This window comes from Bos grunniens, chromosome 24 (assembly GCF_055505025.1).
Source record: "Bos grunniens cultivar Pamir isolate PY7600 chromosome 24, Bosgru_T2T1.0, whole genome shotgun sequence".
NCBI lineage: Eukaryota > Metazoa > Chordata > Mammalia > Artiodactyla > Bovidae > Bos > Bos grunniens.
The window spans coordinates 11037950-11057841 of NC_141188.1; the positions used below are offsets into that span (position 1 = coordinate 11037950).

A 19892-nucleotide genomic window follows, 5' to 3' on the forward strand; every position below is an offset into this window, starting at 1 on the left:
AGGTAACTGCAGAGAAGTCATTGAGCTTAGTTCCTCTTTTTTTTTTTTTTTTTTTGAAAATATGTACCATGAGGTACTTTAGTTATTTTCAGTATTCATCCCACTAGCATAATATCTAAGACAGAACTATGTCATACCATATTCTTTTTTTTTTTTTCTGAAAAATTTCACAATATAATGTTGATAGTTTACCATGAAGAAATTAAGAAAAGAGAATAGTTTCTAATGTTTATCCAAGTATTGACTGTTCGTAGTGCTCTTTACTCCTTCCTGTATTTCCCAGTTTTGTTTTGATATTATCATCATTCATAAAGGACTTTATCATTTTTTATAGCTCGTGCATGCTTCCTTAGCTTTCATTTCTCTGAAGGTGTTTTCACCCCCATTTCAAAAGATACTTTCAATGAATATCTATTACAGAATTGACAGCTTTAATTTTTCAGCACTTTATTTTTTTTTTTTTGATAAATTTAACGCCTTTTATTGCCATACCTCATTTTACTGTGCTTTGCTTTAGTGAGCTTTATAGATACATGTTTTGTTTTGTTTTGTTTTTCCTTGTTAATTTTCTGTTTAGTTGATCTATCCATAAGTGTGAGTGGGGTATTAAAGTCTCCCACTATTATTGTGTTATTGTTAATTTCTCCTTTCATACTTGTTAGGATTTGTCTTACATACTGCAGATTTGTCTTACATACTGCGGTGCTCCCATGTTGGGTGAATATATATTTATAATTGTTATATCCTCTTTTTGGATTGATCCTTTGATCATTATGTAGTGACCTTCTTTGTCTCTTTTCACAGCCTTTGTTTTAAAGTCTAATTTATCTGATACGAGTATTGTGACTCCTGCTTTCTTTTGGTCCCAATTTGCATGGAAAATCTTTTTCCAGCCCTTCACTTTCAGTCTGTATGTGTCCCCTGTTTTGAGGTGGGTCTCTTGTAGACAACATATGTAGGGGTCTTGTTTTTGTATCCATTCAGCCAGTCTTTGTCTTTTGGTTGGGGCATTCAACCCATTTACGTTTAAGGTAATTACTAATAAGTATGATCCCGTTGCCATTTACTTTATTGTTTTGGGTTCGAGTTTATACACCATTTTTGTGTTTCCTGTCTAGAGAATATCCTTTAGTATTTGTTGGAGAGCTGGTTTGGTGGTGCAGAATTCTCTCAGCTTTTGCTTGTCTGAAAAGCTTTTGATTTCTCCTTCATACTTGAATGAGATCCTTGCTGGGTACAATAATCTGGGCTGTAGGTTATTTTCTTTCATCATTTTAAGTATGTCTTGCCATTCCCTCCTGGCTTGAAGAGTTTCTATTGAAAGATCAGCTGTTATCCTTATGGGAATTCCCTTATGTGTTATTTGTTGTTTTTCCCTTGCTGCTTTTAATATTTGTTCTTTGTGTTTGATCTTTGTTAATTTGATTAATATGTGTCTTGGGGTGTTTCTCCTTGGGTTTATCCTGTTTGGGACTCTCTGGGTTTCTTGGACTTGGGTGATTATTTCCTTCCCCATTTTAGGGAAGTTTTCAACTATTATCTCCTCAAGTATTTTCTCATGGTCTTTCTTTTTGTCTTCTTCTTCTGGAACCCCTATGATTCGAATGTTGTAGCGTTTAATATTGTCCTGGAGGTCTCTGAGATTGTCCTCATTTCTTTTAATTCGTTTTTCTTTTATCCTCTCTGATTCATTTATTTCTACCATTCTATCTTCTAATTCACTAATCCTATCTTCTGCCTCTGTTATTCTACTATTTGTTGGCTCCAGAGTGTTTTTAATTTCATTTATTGCATTATTCATTATATATTGACTCTTTTTTATTTCTTCTAGGTCCTTGTTAAACCTTTCTTGCATCTTCTCAATCCTTGTCTCCAGGCTATTTATCTGGATTCCATTTTAATTTCAAGATTTTGGATCAATTTCACTATCATTATTTGGAATTCTTTATCAGGTAGATTCCCTATCTCTTCCTCTTTTGTTTGGTTTGGTGGGCATTTATCCTGTTCCTTTATCTGCTGGGTATTCCTCTGTCTCTTCATCTTGTTTAAATTGCTGAGTTTGGGAGTCCTTTCTGTATTCTGGCAGTTTGTGGAGTTCTCTTTATTGTGGCGTTTCCTCACTGTGTGTGGGTATGTAGAGGTGGCTTGTCAAGGTTTCCTGGTTAGGGAAGCTTGTGTCGGTGTTCTGGTGGGTGGAGCTGTATTTCTTCTCTTTGTTCAGTCGCGCTAGCTTAGTTCCTCTTATCCCTGCAGAATCCTGTCTGAAAGAGACAATGAAAGTAGAGTCTACTGAAGGGCCAGCATCGTGATGGGAGCTCCCCGCCCCTGAGTGAGTGAATGAAAGTTGCTCAGGCGTGTCCGACTCCTTGCAACTCCATGGACTGTAGCCCTCCAGGCTCCTCTGTCCATGGGATTTCTCAGGCAAGAATTCTGGAGTGTGGAGCCATTCCCTTCTCCAGGAGATCTTCCCCACCCAGAGATCAAACCCAGGTCTCCTGCATTGCAGGCAGATTCTTTACTAACTGAGCCATCAAGAAATCCTGCCCCGAGACCACTCAAACCTGAAGAATCCTTCATCCCATATTTCCTCTAAAACGTGTTATCAAATCTGTGTCTCCTAAAAGAACGTTAGTTTGGCATAGCCCAAGTCACATGTATAAACTCTGGTGATATGGGAAACTGGGAAATGTAGCTTATTAGATTCTCTGCAGGAAATATTTGGAAATCTCAAAATACAAAGAAGGATTTCAACATCCTTTGGTAGCCCAAACTTAAAACTTCCCAACATAGATCAACACTCTCCCAAATGCAAAAAAAAAAAAAAAGGAGAGCTGCAGGCTACACTCCCCCAACCCAGGAAAATAGAACTTCATTATAAAACTGAAAACAGGTTCACTTTCTGATGAGAGGTCCCACATCTCATCAGCCTCTGGATCAGCTTCAAGTCCAATAAATTATTTCTTCCTCATCCAGTTCAGTCATATTATCACTTTAAGATTCTTCTGTAACATGAGAGAAATATGAAAATTTAACCACTTCACAGATAATTTACCTGTAATTAGGGGAAGAGAGTGAAGAGGAAATTAGTTAATGTGTGTGTGTGTGTATGTGTGTGTGTGTATATAAAACACAGCAAAGAAATGAGAAAAAGTGAGGAGGAAGTATCGTTCTTATTTCTCTAGGGAGAGCAGCTGGCTGCACTGCAGTCCAGAGTCTTGTTCTCAGGTCTGCAGATCCAAGGCGGCAATGTTCCAGAAGCCAGACAGAGTTCAGGAAAACTGAATCACACTCTTCCAGGAATCTTTTTGATAAGATACACACATACACACACTCTCACTTTTGGAATATACCCCACCCCATCAATTTATTTGGCAATAAATACGCAGATCTAATTTTTAAAGACCAGATGTTTACATTATTTAAAAAGATGCCTAATTTAGTAGTAGCTTGATAGGCAATTACATTAAGTATACATTTTTAAATGCTTCAGAATCTATAACTTATTAGCTTTCTTCAGTACAAAATGGGAGAGAGGGAGGTGGAAGGGAAGGGGGAGAAAGGCTGAGATTTTAGAAAGAGAGACCGAGATGGAGACAGACTGAGATTCTTGAACAAGAATCTGTCTTTGTGCCATTATCAACAGGGAATGAAACCTCTGATATTTCTATCGCTTGATGTATTTTGTAGGGAACAAGTAATAGAGCGGCTGCCCAATAACTAAGTAAACAAAAGGACCAAAGCAAATTTTGGCAACATTTATCTCCCCCTTTACTGTATTGCAACTCAGATCTAATTTTGAGGAATTGACACGAAACTACCATTTTTGTGTAAAATCACACAGCAATGGTGCTAAATCTGCCTCCTGCTGAATTTGTCTCCTACCATTAGCATGAGGCTTCCCAGGTGGCAGAGTGGTAACAAATCTACCTGCAATGCAGGAGACCCAGGTTTGATCCCTGGGTCAGGAAGATCCCCTGGAGAAGGAAATGGCAACCACTCCAGTATTAAGCCTGGAGAATCCCATGGACAGCGGAGCCTAGAGGGCTACACACATACACTACTATCGTATGGTTTTTCTCTCCCAGATTTCCACATTTAGGGTCCCACAGAGTTCCTGGGCATAATAAAATAACTTATTACTCAGGAATGCATTTTATCTGATTTAATTATCTTACACACAAATATAAAAAATTCTAACTGATTTTTTCAAAGTAAAAGCAAAATCAAAGAGTTAGATGGTTTCCTTCCCATAATACAGACATTGAACATAAATATTTTATCATATTTTTGAAATTGCAAAAATATTTGAAGTGAAATGTTATGTTTTCATGTACATATACTGATCTTGTCATATCATTGAACTCAGCTTTTATTTTTTCCCAGAAACCAATTTACCCTCTAAAATTATTTTCTTCACTTAGTATGCATGACCTTTGCCTTTTTACTTTTCTCAGGGCTCTACAATTTTTATTTGCATCATCCCTCTCCCTGAGGAAGAATCCCACATCTTCTCCCACATTTTTTATTTAAATATTTGCTATCCCCTTCGCCACTAATGACAGGAAAGTAGCTCTCCTCATGTCTCCGGCTTCCTAAAATTTCCTATTCAGTGCATTCTTTTCACCATCACACTGATCACCCTGAAGCCAGAGAGGAATATCTAAAATATTAACTGACTTAAAATCAAGCATTCCCGTCTAGAGCTGCTGCTGCTGCTGCTGCTAAGTCGCTTCAGTCGTGTCCGACTCTGTGCGACCCCATAAACGGCAGCCCACCAGGCTCCCCCGTCCCTGGGATTCTCCAGGCAAGAACACTGGAGTGGGGTGCCATTTCCTTCTCCAAAGTATGAAAGTAAAAAATAAAGTGAAGTCGCTCAGTTGTGTCCAACTCCTATTGACCCCATGGACTGCAGCCCACCAGGCCCCTCTGTCCATGGGATTTTCCAGGCAAGAGTACTGGAGTGGGTTGCCACTGCCTTCTCCCCTGTCTAGAATAGTAGTTCTCAAAGACTGTTTCTGAGATTGGCAATATCAGCATCACCTGGGGACCAGTTAGAACTGTAACTTATCAGTCCCACCCAGGTCTCCCAAAACCCAGGGACCCAGCAAAAGCCTGCAGGCTGTTATGAAGCATGTAAAGTTTGAGAACCACTGGTGCATGAGACAAATTCTCTTTCTCAGCATGTTACACAGTGGTGTCATCCATGGAAAGGCAGCATCTGGGTCAATGGGCACTTGTTAGAAATGCCAATTCTTGGGCAAACTGGAAATAGCTAATACAACATGCCTCCATGGAATTGACATGTTATCTTGGGAAGGGATTGGAGGGGGGTGCTATGCTTTAGCAGATAAAGGTATTCGGTATTTAATCTCATACCTTTATCTGCTCTTCCCTATGATATTTTTCAGCACACAATCTGACATTGTTGTAAATATGTAAACACTTTAGATTTTAAGTTTTTCTAAAAGCCCTTAACTTTCTAAAAGTTCCCTACCAAGGGAACATTTCATGCAAAGTTGGGCTCGATAAAGGACAGAAATGGTAGGGACCTAACAGAAGCAGAAGATATTAAGAAGAGATGGCAAGAATACACAGAAGAACTGCACAAAAAAGATCTTCATGACCCAGATAATCACAATGGTGTGATCACTCACCTAGAGCCAGACATCCTGGAATGTGAAGCCAAGTGGGCCTTAGAAAGTATCATTACAAACAAAGCTAGTGGAGGTGATGGAATTCCAGTTGAGCTATTTCAAATACTGAAAGATGATGCTGTGAAAGTGCTGCACTCAATAGGCCAGCAAATTTGGAAAACTCAGCAGTGGCCACAGGACTGGAAAAGGTCAGTTTTCATGCCAATCCCAAAGAAAGGCAATGCCAAAGAATGCTCAAACTACTGGACAATTGCACTCATCTCACACCCTAGTAAAGTAATGCTCAAAATTCTCCAAGCCAGGCTTCAGCAATAAATGAACCGTGAACTTCCAGATGTCCAACCTAGTTTTAGAAAAGGCAGAGGAGCCAGAAATCAAATTGCCAACGTCTGCTGGATCATCAAAAAAGCAAGAGAATTCCAGAAAAACATCTATTTCTGCTTTATTGACTATGCCAAAGCCTTTGACTGTGTGGATCACAATCAACTGTGGAAAATTCTGAAAGAGATGGGAATACCAGACCACCTGACCTGCCTCTTGAGAAACCTGTATGCAGGTCAGGAAGCAACAGTTAGAACTGGACATGGAATAGACTGGTTCCAAATTGGGAAAGGAGTACGTCAAGGCTGTATATTGTCACCCTGCTTATTTAACCCTTATATGCAGAGTACATCTTGAGAAACACTGGGTTGGAAGAAGCACAAGCTGGAATCAATATTGCTGGGAGAAATATCAATAACCTCAGATATGTAGATGACACCACCCTTATGGCAGAAAGTGAAGAGGAACTAAAAAGGCTCTTGGTGAAAGTGAAAGAGGAGAGTGAAAAAGTTGGCTTAAATCTCAACATTCAGAAAACGAAGATCATGGCATCTGGTCCTATCACTTCATGGGAAATAGATGGGGAAACAGTGGAAACAGTGTCAGACTTTATTTTTTGGGGCTCCAAAATCACTGCAGATGGTGACTACAACCATGAAATTAAAAGACGCTTACTCCTTGGAAAGAAAGTTATGACCAACCTAGACAGCATATTCAAAAGCAGAGACATTACTTTGCCAACAAAGGTCCATCTGGTCAAGGCTATGGTTTTTCCTGTAGTCATGTATGGATGTGAGAGTTGGACTGTGAAGAAAGCTGAGTGCTGAAGAATTGAGGCTTTTGAACTGTGGTGTTGGAGAAGACTCTTGAGAGTCCCTTGGACTGCAAGGAGATCCAACCAGTCCATCCTAAAGGAGATCAGTCCTGGGTTCTTTGGAAGGAATGATGTTGAAGCTGAAACTCCAATACTTTGGCCAACTGATGCGAAGAGTTGACTCATTGGGAAAAACTCTGATGCTGGGAGGGATTGGGAGCAGGAGGAAAAGGGGACGACAGAGGATGAGATTGCTGGATGGCATCACTGACTCGATGGACGTGAGTCTGGGTGAACTCTGGGAGTTGGTGATGGACAGGGAGGCCTGGCGTGCTGCAATTCATGGGGTCACAAAGAGTCAAACACGACTAAGTGACTGAACTGAACTGAACTGAAAAGCCCTTAATCTAGCCAACATCAATGGCTTCCTATTCTTTACTGTCATTGATAAAACCAAGTATTGATAGAATTTCTGCACATGGCCTTTTGTTAGATTTATACTTTTATATCTTTTGTATTATTTAACATTTTGATTCTGTATCTGAAGGTAAAAAATTACCAACCCCCTGTTAAATATTGCCTGTTCAGACTGGCCAGCAAAGAATTTGAAAAATAATATGATTTTATGGAGTATGTGTTCTTATAACTTAGAACATTTAATTACTTGACCCCTGAAAGTAAGTGTTTTACCAACATTAAATAAATGAAATATGAGTGGGTAATTGAGTGAATCTCATGTATATATAATTTCCTTCTGTCCCCAAGTAAAATTTTTAATTATTTTTTTCATTTATACATTTCTTTGATTGATTGATATCAATCAATTTCTGATTGATATTCTTTCTTTAAGAATGATTTTCAGTTTGGGGCTGTGTTTCCTAAATTTCTCTAGTAGGAATTATAGATTCTATCAATGAATTTAGCATTTGGTAGACTATATTACCATGCTTATAAATTCTGAAGAGCTACCACTAACAACTACCACCTCTAGTAAATTCAGTGTTTGAATTTACTATCTTTGCATCCTTCTTCCTCCTGTCTAGTTACTATGTGTGCCGTGTGCTCAGTTGCTCAGTCGTGTCCAATTCTTTGTGACTATAGCCTGCCAGGTTCCTCTGTCCATGGGATTCTCCAGGCAAGAATACTGGAGAATTCTTGGATTGCAATTCCCTTCTCCAAGGGATCTTCTCAACCCAGAGATCAAACCCAGGTCTCTTAGGTCTCCTGCAATGGCAGACCTGTTCTTTACCACTGCTGCCACCAATCCTAAAAGTCAGGGGTTAACTCAGCACTCTGGGTCTAGCTTGGTAATGTAACTCTATTTTCACATTTGTAATTATTTGTTTATATTTTTCTTCCTTGAATAAACAGTGACATTTTCAAGGACAGTAACCAGGACTTACTTATTTTGGGACTGTCTAACTCTATTGATAAGAAATATACTGTATTATTTAGACCATCTGAGCCTTGCAATAAATATTTGTTAAGTCAGCTCAGTCACATGCCCTTTGCCAGCGTGTCAGATAACTGCACAGACTATAGTTTTGTTTTAACTAATCTGACTAGAATATATTTTTTTATAGAGACAGTTTCTCCAGAATACAAAAACATCTGGTCAATTTGGTGGGGAAAAAAACATCCACAAACTGACATTATTCTTGCAAAATTGCCTATGTGTTCTTCAGTTTTTCCTCCTTTCAAATGGATGTTCTGGCATTATTAAAAAGAAAGAAAGAAAGAAAACTGCTGTGTAAATCAGACTGTGGTTTTGTCTCCCTTTCCATTCCTTCTTTAATCTCACTCAGCAAATGAATATGCCTTGCTTAGAAATGGACTTGCTATAAAAAATATTACCAACTTCACAGTGATTCTAGAATCCCATAAATTGTAATAATTAACATGACCTCCCTTTGTAATTCGATTAGCTCCAAAGGAGCACTTCTCTTCAATGGATGACCTCTGTTCTTCCTACAATATTAACTGGGCAAGGCTGTGGATGGCATTGTGAGCCAGTCCAGTGTTTTGTCCAGAAGCACACTTGTCTTGAGCTGAATCCAAGGGTATCTAGGGGCCTGGATATCTAGGGTCCTTCCTTCCTTTGCTGCTCTTCTTACCCACAGTTAACTGTGTTGTGGTATTTATATCATCAGATCAGATCAGATCAGTCGCTCATTCCTGTCCGACTCATTGCGAGCCCATGAATTGCAGCACGCCAGGCCTCCCTGTCCATCACCAACTCCCGGAGTTCACTCAAACTCACGTCCATCGAGTCAGTGATGCCATCCAGCCATCTCATCCTCTGTCGTCCCCTTCTCCTCCTGCCCCCAAGCCCTCCCAGCATCAGAGTCTTTTCCAATGAGTCAACTCTTCGCATCAGGTGGCCAAAGTACTGGATTTTCAGCTTTAGCATCATTCCTTCCAAAGAAAGCCCAGGGCTGATCTCCTTCAGAATGGACTGGTTGGATCTCCTTGCAGTCCAAGGGACTCTCAAGAGTCTTCTCCAACACCACTGTTCAAAAGCCTCAATTCTTCAGCACTCAGCTTTCTTCACAGTCCAACTCTCACATCCATACATGACCACAGGAAAAACCATAGCCTTGACTAGACGAACCTTTGTTGGCAAAGTAATGTCTCTGCTTTTGAATATGCTATCTAGGTTGGTCATAACTTTCCTTCCAAGGTGTAAGCGTCTGTTAATTTCATGGCTGCAGTCACCATCTGCAGTGATTTTGGAGCCCAGAAAAATAAAGTCTGACACTGTTTCCACTGTTTCCCCATCTATTTCCCATAAAGTGGTGGGACCGGATGCCATGATCTTCGTTTGGATTATTCTTGTGAGCATGCTCAGTCACTCAGTGGTGTCTGACTCTTTGCAACCCCATGGCCTGTAGCCCACCAGGCTCCTGGGATTTTCCAGGCAAGAATAATGGATTGGGATTCTATTTCCTCCTCCAGGGGATCTTCCCAACCCACAGATCAAACCTGCGTCTCCTGCATTGGCAGGTGGTTTCTTTACCACTAAGCCAGCAGGGAAACCCATTGATTCGCTTTAATCACTAACAATGACTTAGTTAAATGTCTACTGCTTCTACTATTCCTGTAGTTTTCTATTTTTTTATAATCTCATTTCATTCTTTGCATTGGAAAGGCAGCCTCTGAAATGATGATAGCTTAGAATTTTTGAATTTGGCAAAGATGGTAAGATCAGCAAGTGGAACAGTGATCATTTCCCCAGGACAAAATGAGAGGTTAGTTTATATCATCACTAGAGTCCATTCTTGTTCTAAAAATCTGGGGATTGAGAATCAGTAAAAGTGCAGAGCTACTCTGTGACACAGTCATGCAAGAAGCCTGCATACACAGACCTCTTTCAAGGGGTCTTCAAACAAGTCATCAGGATTTTGACCACAGAACTCTGTCCACTTGGTCACAGCTGACTGGTTAGTATAGATGAAATAGGACCTTGATGATAGCCCTGGCTACAGAGTGACTCAGTGAGATGCAGTGGTTGGGGAGTTCATTAATAGGAGCCCATACAGAGGACTGGGTTAGCTACTAGTGCCAAGAGCCATAGAAGCAGAATCATAGGAAAATAATGAAAATCATTATTATTTTCATTAAAATCATCATTAAAAAATAATGAAATCATAGAAAAATAATCATAAAAAACCAGTAAATAAAGATCAAGATTGTCAATATATCTAAGTTCCAGATCTTCATGGAATCTTGAACAAAATTCTGGCTTTCTATGATGCTCACAAAATACTCTCTATACTTCTCTATTTTCATATACACCCCATGACTAAGGTCTTAGCATCTTAGTTGACTTGAACAAGCCAAATTTTGGTAAAGTAAATGATCCTCAATAATTGTGATATAAAACTACTTATTTTTTAAAAAATCTTATATTATCTAGCAATAACTTGAATGCCAAATATTTATAGAGGTTTAATTGTATGTCTGATTAGGTAGAATATAATATTTTTATGATTCATTGTAAATTTAATTGTAAACTATTTTTAGACCACTAAGTTCACTGTTATGTGCAAACCTTTGAAAGTAAGAGTCATATAATGCCAACCAAACAGTGGAATTAAACAGAGGCACTTTGAAAAATTGAATCCATTTACACCAAGCTCTTTCCTTTCATTTCCAAATAATCTATATAGTTGTAGAAAAAGTTCAGTCTTACAAGTAAAGAGTTTTTCTACATTAAATATATATATTTATATATATACATATGCATGTGTGTGTATTTGTGTGTAGTTTTCTTCAAGATAATGGAATTATTTGATTTGCTTCTAATTCACTTGATTTTTTAAAATCTATTTAATACCACTATATTCAAAGCTCTCAGAGTCTCACAAGGGCAAGTAATGTGATTAAGTTGACACTTTAAGGGTCATGTGGTTCAGTTCGATTACAGATTAACAAGTCTTTCATATGGAAAAAGAAGACTATATCTGCAGAAAATGAGGAAATTATGGGGTTTTTTTTCCTTTGCTGCAGTCGTTTGATTATATAATTTAAAAGGTTTTAAAATTTTAAATAGCAATTACAAAAAACTAAAATGAAATATTTGAAGCTATTGAACTATACTGGGTTTCATGCTTTAAAAAATAATACGTACTCGAGAAGAAAAAATTGGTCCAAATTAAATGCACATTGAACAATGCTATTCACAGCACAATTATAATGCAAAGATAATGGCCTCTGGAAAAAATAACAGAAATTAAGTTAACTAAATGAATAGGGGGAAAGTGACCATTTTGATCCATTTTTAAATACCCATAGATTTCCTTTTTAAATTATGCATATAAAAGTTTTTAATTTCTGATTTTAAATTACTATATACCACAGAAGAACAATTCGAAACCAGTAGGATAAAATATATCTTCGTTCTAAGAGATGCACTGTTTTTTCATGAGATGTTGGAACTCTGTAACTGGCAGCAAAACTCAAAAGAAATAATTCTCTGTTGAGGTTCTTGCTGTGATAACTATTTTTTATTTTTGCACACACAAAAAAGAGAGAAGTTTTTCAAGTTGCCAAAAGGAGAATATAAACAAGAGATATGTGAACAATTTAGGATTCATTCATTACATTTTGTTCTACCCCGTTGACCTTGGCATGGGAAGATCCTCATTAGCATGTGCTCTGAATCAGGATCCAGACCATCTCTCATAATACAAGATACCAGGTTCTAGCAAAGTCTAATGATCATTTCTTCAGGCCAAGGCAACTTCCTTTCCACAAGGTAAGAAAACTTTGGTGGTCTTCATATTTTCTGTCAAATTGTTATTCCTATCTGTTTAGACAGAGTATTAATTAATGACAGAAGAGTAATATTAAATCTATGCACAAATAGTGAAAATGCTGAATTTAACATTCAGGATAGCATTAAAATTAATTTTAAGGGTAACAATAAAATGATAATGTCTATGAGGTTGATCTTCATTTTTTTAAAGTAGCATTAGTTACCAAAAAAAGAAGCTTTTAAAGCTAAATGTTTATCTCTTTTTAAGAAAACAGTTGGATTAATTTTTTATGTTCTATGTTTACTTTTTTTCTAATATTTGCAACATCTTTTATCAAAGATCCTTTTACATAAAGATTCTTTCCCCTCTTTTAAAGGAAGGAGAAACATAAAATCTGGTCTAATTTAAATGTGCTATTTGACTTTAAAATTACTTGACAAAAGAGTAACATAACTGGAATTATTTTTAACCTGTGGCTCAGCTCTTAGCATCTAAATAAATGGTCCTAACTTCCTCTGTTTTCTTCTTTCTAGCAGGGAGGGGGTGTGTTTTAAAGAGACAGATTTCATCACATTTCAACATTTTTGTTTAATTCTCAAACACTACTTCTGAGATGCACCTGATGACTTGATACCACTTCACATAGGAGCTAGAACTGGCTCTAGACTTATATCTCCTGTTCTTGAAAAACACTATTTTCTTTGAAATCATGATAGCCATCTCGATCACATTCTGCCTATACTATGGTCCCTAAAGACCTCACAGTGATTCCTTCTCAGTTCAGTTCAGTTCAGTTCAGTCGCTCAGTCATGTCCAACTCTTTGTGGCCCCATGAATTGAAGCACACCAGGCCTCCTTGTCCATCACCAACTCCCGGAGTTTACCCAAACTCATGTCCATTGAGTCAGTGATGCCATCCAACCATCTCATCCTCTGTTGTCCCCTTCTCCTCCTGCCCTCAATCTTTCCCAGCATCAGCGGCTTTTCCAATGAGTCAGCTCTTCACATAAGGTGGCCAAAGTATTGGAGTTTCAGCTTCAACATCAGTCCTTCCAATGAACACCCAGGACTGATCTCCTTTAGGATGGACTGGCTGGATCTCCTTGCAGTCCAAGGGACTCTCAAGAGTCTTCTCCAACACCACTGTTCAAAAGCATCAATTCCTCGGTGCTCAGCTTTCTTCACAGTCCAACTCTCACATCCATACATGACCACTGGAAAAACCATAGCTTTGACTAGATGGACCTTTGTTGGCAAAGTAATGTCTCTGCTTTTTAATATGCTGTCTAGGTTAGTCATAACTTTTCTTCCAAGGAGCAAGGGTCTTTTAATTTCATGGCTGCAATCACCATCTGCAGTGATTTTGGAGCCCCAAAAAGTAAAGTCTGACACTGTTTCCACTGTTTCCCTGTTATTTGCCATGCAGTGATGGGACCAGATGCCATGATCTTAGTTTTCTGAATGTTGAGCTTTAAGCCAACTTTTTCACCCTCCTCTCTCACTGTCATCAAAAGCCTCTTTAGTTCTTCTTTACTTTCTGCCATAAGGGTGGTGTCATCTGCATATCTGATGTTATTGATATTTCTCCTGGCAATCTTGATTCCAGCTTGTGCTTCTTCCAGTCCAGTGTTTCTCATGATGTACTCTGCATAGAAGTTAAATAAACAGGGTGAAAGTATACATTCTTGATGAACTCCTTTTCCTATTTGGAACCAGTCTGTTGTTCCATGTCCACCTCTAACTGTTGCTTCCTGACCTGCATACAAATTTCTCAAGAGGCAGATCAGGTGGTCTGGTATTCCCATCTCTTTCAGAATTTTCCACAGTTGATTGTGATCCACACAGTCAAAGGCTTTGGCATAGTCAATAAAGCAGAAATAGATGTTTTTCTGGAACTCTCTTGCTTTTTCGATGACCCAGTGGATGTTGCCAATTTGATCTCTGGTTCCTCTGCCTTTTCTAAAACCAGCTTGAGCGTCTGGAAGTTCATGGTTCACATATTGCTGCAGCCTGCTCTACTGTGGCATATTCTAGCTGGCCCGTTTCCTGCAAACATTCACCTTCCATGGCCTCTCAGCAGCTTGAGCAACATGTCCCAATGAAATCTCCTCTTGTCTCCACTTGTGGTCATGCTCTGGACCTCCTCATGGCACTACTAATAAATGAGGAATTTCTACGTCCTGCTCTGGCTTTTCCCAGTGTCGCTCTTATTCCACCAAAGCCTATTCTCTCAACAGTTGTCAGAGAAAGTCCTTTGGAACATAGGTCAAATCTTCCCAGTTTCTGCTCCAAATACTCTCACAGCCTCCCATCACACCAAGAACACAATCCCAGGGCCTCACCAGGGGCCACAGAGTGTATCTGGGCTCATAGGTCTTCACATCCTCACAAACCCCATCCTAGCCGATCCTAAGTCTAACTCAGCACCCCAGACCCCAGGACTGTGCACCCACTGACCCACTGGCCTAGATTTCTCTCTCCTTGTTCCGTCCCTTCTTTTGGTCTCAAACATCACTTCTCAAAGAGGGGTGACAGCTCTAAATGAACATTCCAAGCTTATGTTACCCCTTAATCTACTTTATTTTTTTCTTAGTATTTATTGCTACCCAGTGGCACCCCACTCCAGTACTCTTGCCTGGAAAATCCCATGGATGGAGGAGCCTGGTGGGCTGCAGTCCATGGGGTCACTAAGAGTCAGACATGACTGAGTGACTTCACTTTCACGTTTCACTTTCATGCATTGGAGAAGGAAATGGCAACCCACTCCAGTGTTCTTGCCTGGAGAATCCCAGGGACGGGGGAGCCTGGTGGGCTGCCATCTATGGGGTCGCACAGAGTCGGACACGACTGAAGTGACATAGCAGTAAAATTATACTTGCTTACATGTTTATTGTCCCCCTTGAAGGTACAATAAATCTCCCGAGGGACAAGGGCTTTATTTGTATGATTCACTGGTCAACCTTTAGCACTGAACTTAGCTAGAATACACTTAAAAAATGTGAATACAAAGAATACAAATAAAAACAAAAAACCCAAATAACAACCAAAAAAAAGAAAAGAAAAGAATCTTCCCTCTTGAAAACACTGCTTCTTCCAGCTCACTTGTACAGCTGTTTCTCTAAAGGCCATTTGTCAGCCTCAGCTCAACTTCATCTCTCCTTCCTCTGGATGCAGCTAGATTAATGATGGGTCATCATCTCAGCAGCACCGCCACAAACACCAGCCTCCTTGTACTGTGTTCAAGGCAAAAACCTAGTATTGGGTTGACTTTATAATCTGCTTCTTCCATGAATGAACCCACGCAACTCATTGCTACCCCACAGAATAAGTGAAAAAGTGAAGTCGCTCAGTCATGCCTGACTCTTTGCAACCCCATGGACTGTAGCCTAAGAGGCTCCTCAGTCCATGGGATTTTCCGGGCAAAAGTACTGGAGTGAGTTGCCATTTCCTTCTCCAGGGGATCTTCCCAACTCAGGGATCCAACCCGGGTCTCCCGTATGGCAGGCAAAAGCTTTACCATCTGAGCCACTAGGGAAGACAGCGAAGAGAGCAAATACCATTATTTTAGGTATTCAGGGGATCAAACTGACATCACTTGTTTGAAGATACATTACGGGAGATGGAGAAGTAAACGATGACTGGTATCCTGACTTGTGACTAGATGTACATCATGGTGGTTTAGTCACTAAGTCATGTCCGACTCTTGTGACTGTAGCCTGCCAGGATCCTCTGTCCATGGGATTCTCCAGGCAAGAATCCTGGAGTGGGTTGCCATTTCCTTCTCCAGGGGATCTTTCCAACCCAGGAATCGAACTGGGGTCTCCTGCATTGTAGGCAGATTCTTTACTGACTGAGTTATGAGGGAAGCCCAAAGTCACTCAGTTGTGTCCCACTCTTTGCGACCCTGTGGCCTATAGAGTCCATGAAATTCTCCAGGCCAGAATACTGGAGAGGGTAGCCTTTCCCTCCTCCAGGGGATCTTCCCAACCCAGGGATTGAACCCAGGTCTCCCACATTGTAGGTGGATTTTTTATCAACTGAGCCACCAGGGAAGCCATGACACTCCCTAAAATACAAGTGAGGAAGACAGTCACTTTTAGCATAGGAGGAAATCACAAATTTGAGCTTGGCTTTGTGAATGTTTGTTTCTCATTCAATTGGTGCTACTGAGAAAACATGTGATTACCTTGACCTGGATATATAAAACTGGGAAATCAACAATCTATGAATAGCTATTAGAGATATGGACATGTGTAAGATTGTAGAGGTGGGGAGGAAGGATGCGTAAGAAGATGGTCCAGAAGTCTGAAGTTCCTCCAACATGTAATGATTGCAAAGAGGTAGAAGGAAAAAGCAGGAAAATTGCCATTGTAAGTGATGGTTTTAGGAAGAGAGTGATGACAACATCATCTGCTGCAGAGATGACAAGTAAGAGGAGACCTGGAAAAGATCTCCAGATGCCACAGCTGCCCTTAAACGGAACACTTCCAGGACATGGCCGGGGAAGGAAGCAGAAGACAGTAGGTTAAAAAGTGAGTAAAAGGTGAGAAAACAGACCCACCATGTGCTGTGCAAAGTAGACAGATAATTTCCAAGATCTAAATCAGAGGAGGCTTTACTGGGCTTTCTTGGTGGCTCAGATGGTAAAGAATCTGCCTGAAAATGCATGAGATGGCATTTCGATCCCTGGGTCGGGATGATCCTGTGGAGAAGGCAATGGCAACACACTCTAGTATTCTTGCCTAGAGAATTCCATGGACAGAGGAGCCTGGTGGGGCCATGGGGCCACAAAGAGTTGGACGTGACTGAGTGATTGATACTTGAACTTTTTTAACTTTTACTGACTGTAGATAAAAGGAGTAATATCTTCCACAGTGTAATCTGAGAACAAGAGAGTTTTGTGTGGGTGTAGGCAGGTTTGCAGATCTTACAGCTGGACGATGAGAGAGGTTTTGTTTATTGGTTTAGTTTTCAAGGAAAAGGGCACAATTTCCTCTGCTGAGGGTAAAGAGAGAGACGTTTGGAAGTAGAGGTGGAGTCCAAGTTTGTAAGAGAAGGAAAAAGGCTCATTCTTGTCATGGAAAGAGAAACCGTCAGCTGCCCAGAGGTGCACAGAAGGACTGCAATGCAGACAGATGGCCTCTTTCTTCAATCAGGCCACTCTGCACATCTTCACTCTCACCAGCATGGTCTAAGCAGCCCCATCTGCCGAGCTACAGCAGTAGACAAGCCTCCCTGTATGCTCTGTCATCCATTCTAACTCGTGCTGCTCACGACAGCCAGAGAGATAGCAAAAAACACAAATCTGTTATCCCTATTATTCTATGGTCAAAACCCTTAATGGCTTCCTATCATTATTAAGATAAAGACCAAAATCTTTAACTCAAATAGTGTGACCATAAAATACATCATCCAACCCCGGAGCCTTTCAAGATTTATGGCACGTACTATTTGCAATGATGCTGGGAAAGCTAATGTAAAGTAGGACCGCCCTGGGCAAAACGGGATTGAGTATTACCTTGTATATTAGATGGTACTTGGCTTAGCTACTTCACCCTTCTCCAGCTTCTTTCACGTCACATTACCCTCAGCTTTCTCCTTTCCAGGTAAACAATTCTTTTTATTTTTCTCATATGCCCACCTCACTCCCACTGCAGGTATTTTGCACTTGCTATTCCATGCACAAGAAATGTGAACTTCTCCCCACTCAGAGCTTGGAAACACACCATGGATTCAAGGTTATCGAAAAAGAGATGTTACCACATATGACAGTTGTGAAGGGAAGGGACTGATGAGTGTTCATAGCAGGGACCAGACCACCACCCCCCCGGAAATGACAAGTCTGCATGAATATGGAGGTATAACCAAGATCTGCCATATCTTCCTTGTGGCGATGAGAAAAGGCTTGCTCAGGAAGCAAGGTGAGAAATTCTGACTAACTGTAACATAGTCCTTAAAATGCTGTCTTGACTTGTTTTGAGGTCTTGGCTAGAGGCCAGTCACTTCCCCTTAAGCAGCTTAAATCCACGTTCCAACCACCTGTGCAATGGGGTCTCACATTCAGGGCTGCTACACACTCACCTGAATTGTCCCAGACAACAAGGACTCTCTGTCCAGAACCTGCCGAGACAATGTGAACTGGGCAGTCCTAACCCTGCTTCCCCGGCATCACCTGTCCTTCCCCCAGAGGCCACTCTCAACACTTGTGTCCACAGCTTCTGCTCCCTTTCCCTGCGACCCACTCACTACTCACCCGAGAGACCCTGCTCTTTCTCCCCAGGGCTCTAGGAGTAACGAAGATGGGAGGCTCTTTCCATTTTCTCTCTCTTGATCCAAATTTGGCCTCACTGTACTTCAGCCAAGACGGTGTGGTTAAAACAGAGACCTCTTGCCTACAGCCTCCCGAGGACCTCTGAAATATGGCATGATGTGGTGGTGCTCCACGGTGTCTGTCTCTTTGCAACCCCCGTGGACTGTCACCCGCCAGGCTCCTCTGTCCAGGAGATTCTCCAGGAAGAACACCGAAGTGGGTTGCCATGCCCTCCTGCAGGGGATCTTTCCAGCCCAGGAATCAAACCCACGTCTCTTGCATCTCCTGTATTGGCAGGCAGATTCCTTATCACTGTGCCACCTGGGAAGCCCTGCTACCAGCTGTTAATCCTCAGAAACTTGGAGGAAATAAACCTTTGGTTATTTTTGACTGCCAAGTTTGGGGATAATTTGTTATGCAGCAATAGATAACTAACATTCAAGCTAATGTTCCTCAAAATTGGCATGATATTTGGGCTTTTTCCCCTCTCCATTAAATTAGATTCCTTTTGTCTGAAGCCTAATTTTTTCTGATCTCCCTCTTGCATATATATAGGAAAGAAAGAGTACACACACACACACACACACACACACGCACACACACACTCTCTCTCTCCAAACAAACAATATATCTGGCAAGAGAATTATGCTTCTAATTCAGATCAAATTTTATAAATGATATATCTTTGGAAGTGATTCATCCATACACCTGCTTCACAGATTTTCATATAATCAAATCATTTTACCATAATTTGATTCTATCACCATTCAATTCAATGAGTTAAGTGAGTGCAAAGTGTCTGCTTAAAATTCTGGCTGGAAGTGACAGGAATACAAAAGAAGGAAAGTATACAATTCCTGTTCTCAAGGACTTAATGGTTTAATTAGCTAGTTCTCCAACTTTAATTAGTAAACTTGATAAATATGCAAATTCTCATTCCATATCAAGATTCTGATTCAAAAATGATCTCTGGTGACATAGAAATCTATGTATTTAAAAAGTTTCTGATAGAACTTTGGTACAACTGTACGCTAGATAATCCCTTGAAAAAATGCCCCATTTTAGGATGCATATAGAATGGTGACTAAGGAGTTAATTTTTTTTTTAATATCAAAGAATCAAATCTAAAACATGCATCACTGGATTTACTTAGAGAGAAATCACATCCTCAACAAGGCAATGGCAACGCTGCAGGATGGACATTAAAATCCTTAGTTCTAGGGGCTCTGTGATGGCCTGGAGCAATGGGAATGGGTGTGAGATTGGAAGAGATTCAAGAGGGAGGGGGCATATGTATACCTATGGTTAATTCATGTTGATGTATGACAGGAATCAAACCAATATTGTAAACCAATTATCAATCAATTAAAAAAAAAAAAAGCAAAACTTGAGTTCTGGGTCTGCTTGTCCATCCATCTCTCTCACACCGAACAAATTAGTTTACTTCGCTGGGTCTCAGAGTCTTCACCTGTAATGCCAGCAAAATGTATTCAATATTTCCTTAAAACATTCTCAGTCTTTAGAATTAGACAAAT

At 40.2% G+C, this 19892-nt stretch overlaps 2 long non-coding RNA genes across 2 annotated transcripts; one reads left to right on the forward strand and one right to left on the reverse strand.

The window, feature by feature from the left end:
• Positions 1-422: 422 nt before the first annotated feature.
• On the reverse strand, positions 423-18540 carry LOC147345885 (uncharacterized). Its single transcript, XR_015153403.1, has 2 exons — positions 18301-18540; positions 423-2261 (listed from the first exon to the last, which is right to left on the reverse strand). It is a non-coding gene; the product is annotated as an uncharacterized LOC147345885 (long non-coding RNA).
• LOC147345886 (uncharacterized) lies at positions 11837-19743 on the forward strand. The gene is made up of 3 exons (XR_015153402.1): positions 11837-12046; positions 17705-17968; positions 18446-19743. It is a non-coding gene; the product is annotated as an uncharacterized LOC147345886 (long non-coding RNA).
• Positions 19744-19892: the final 149 nt, after the last annotated feature.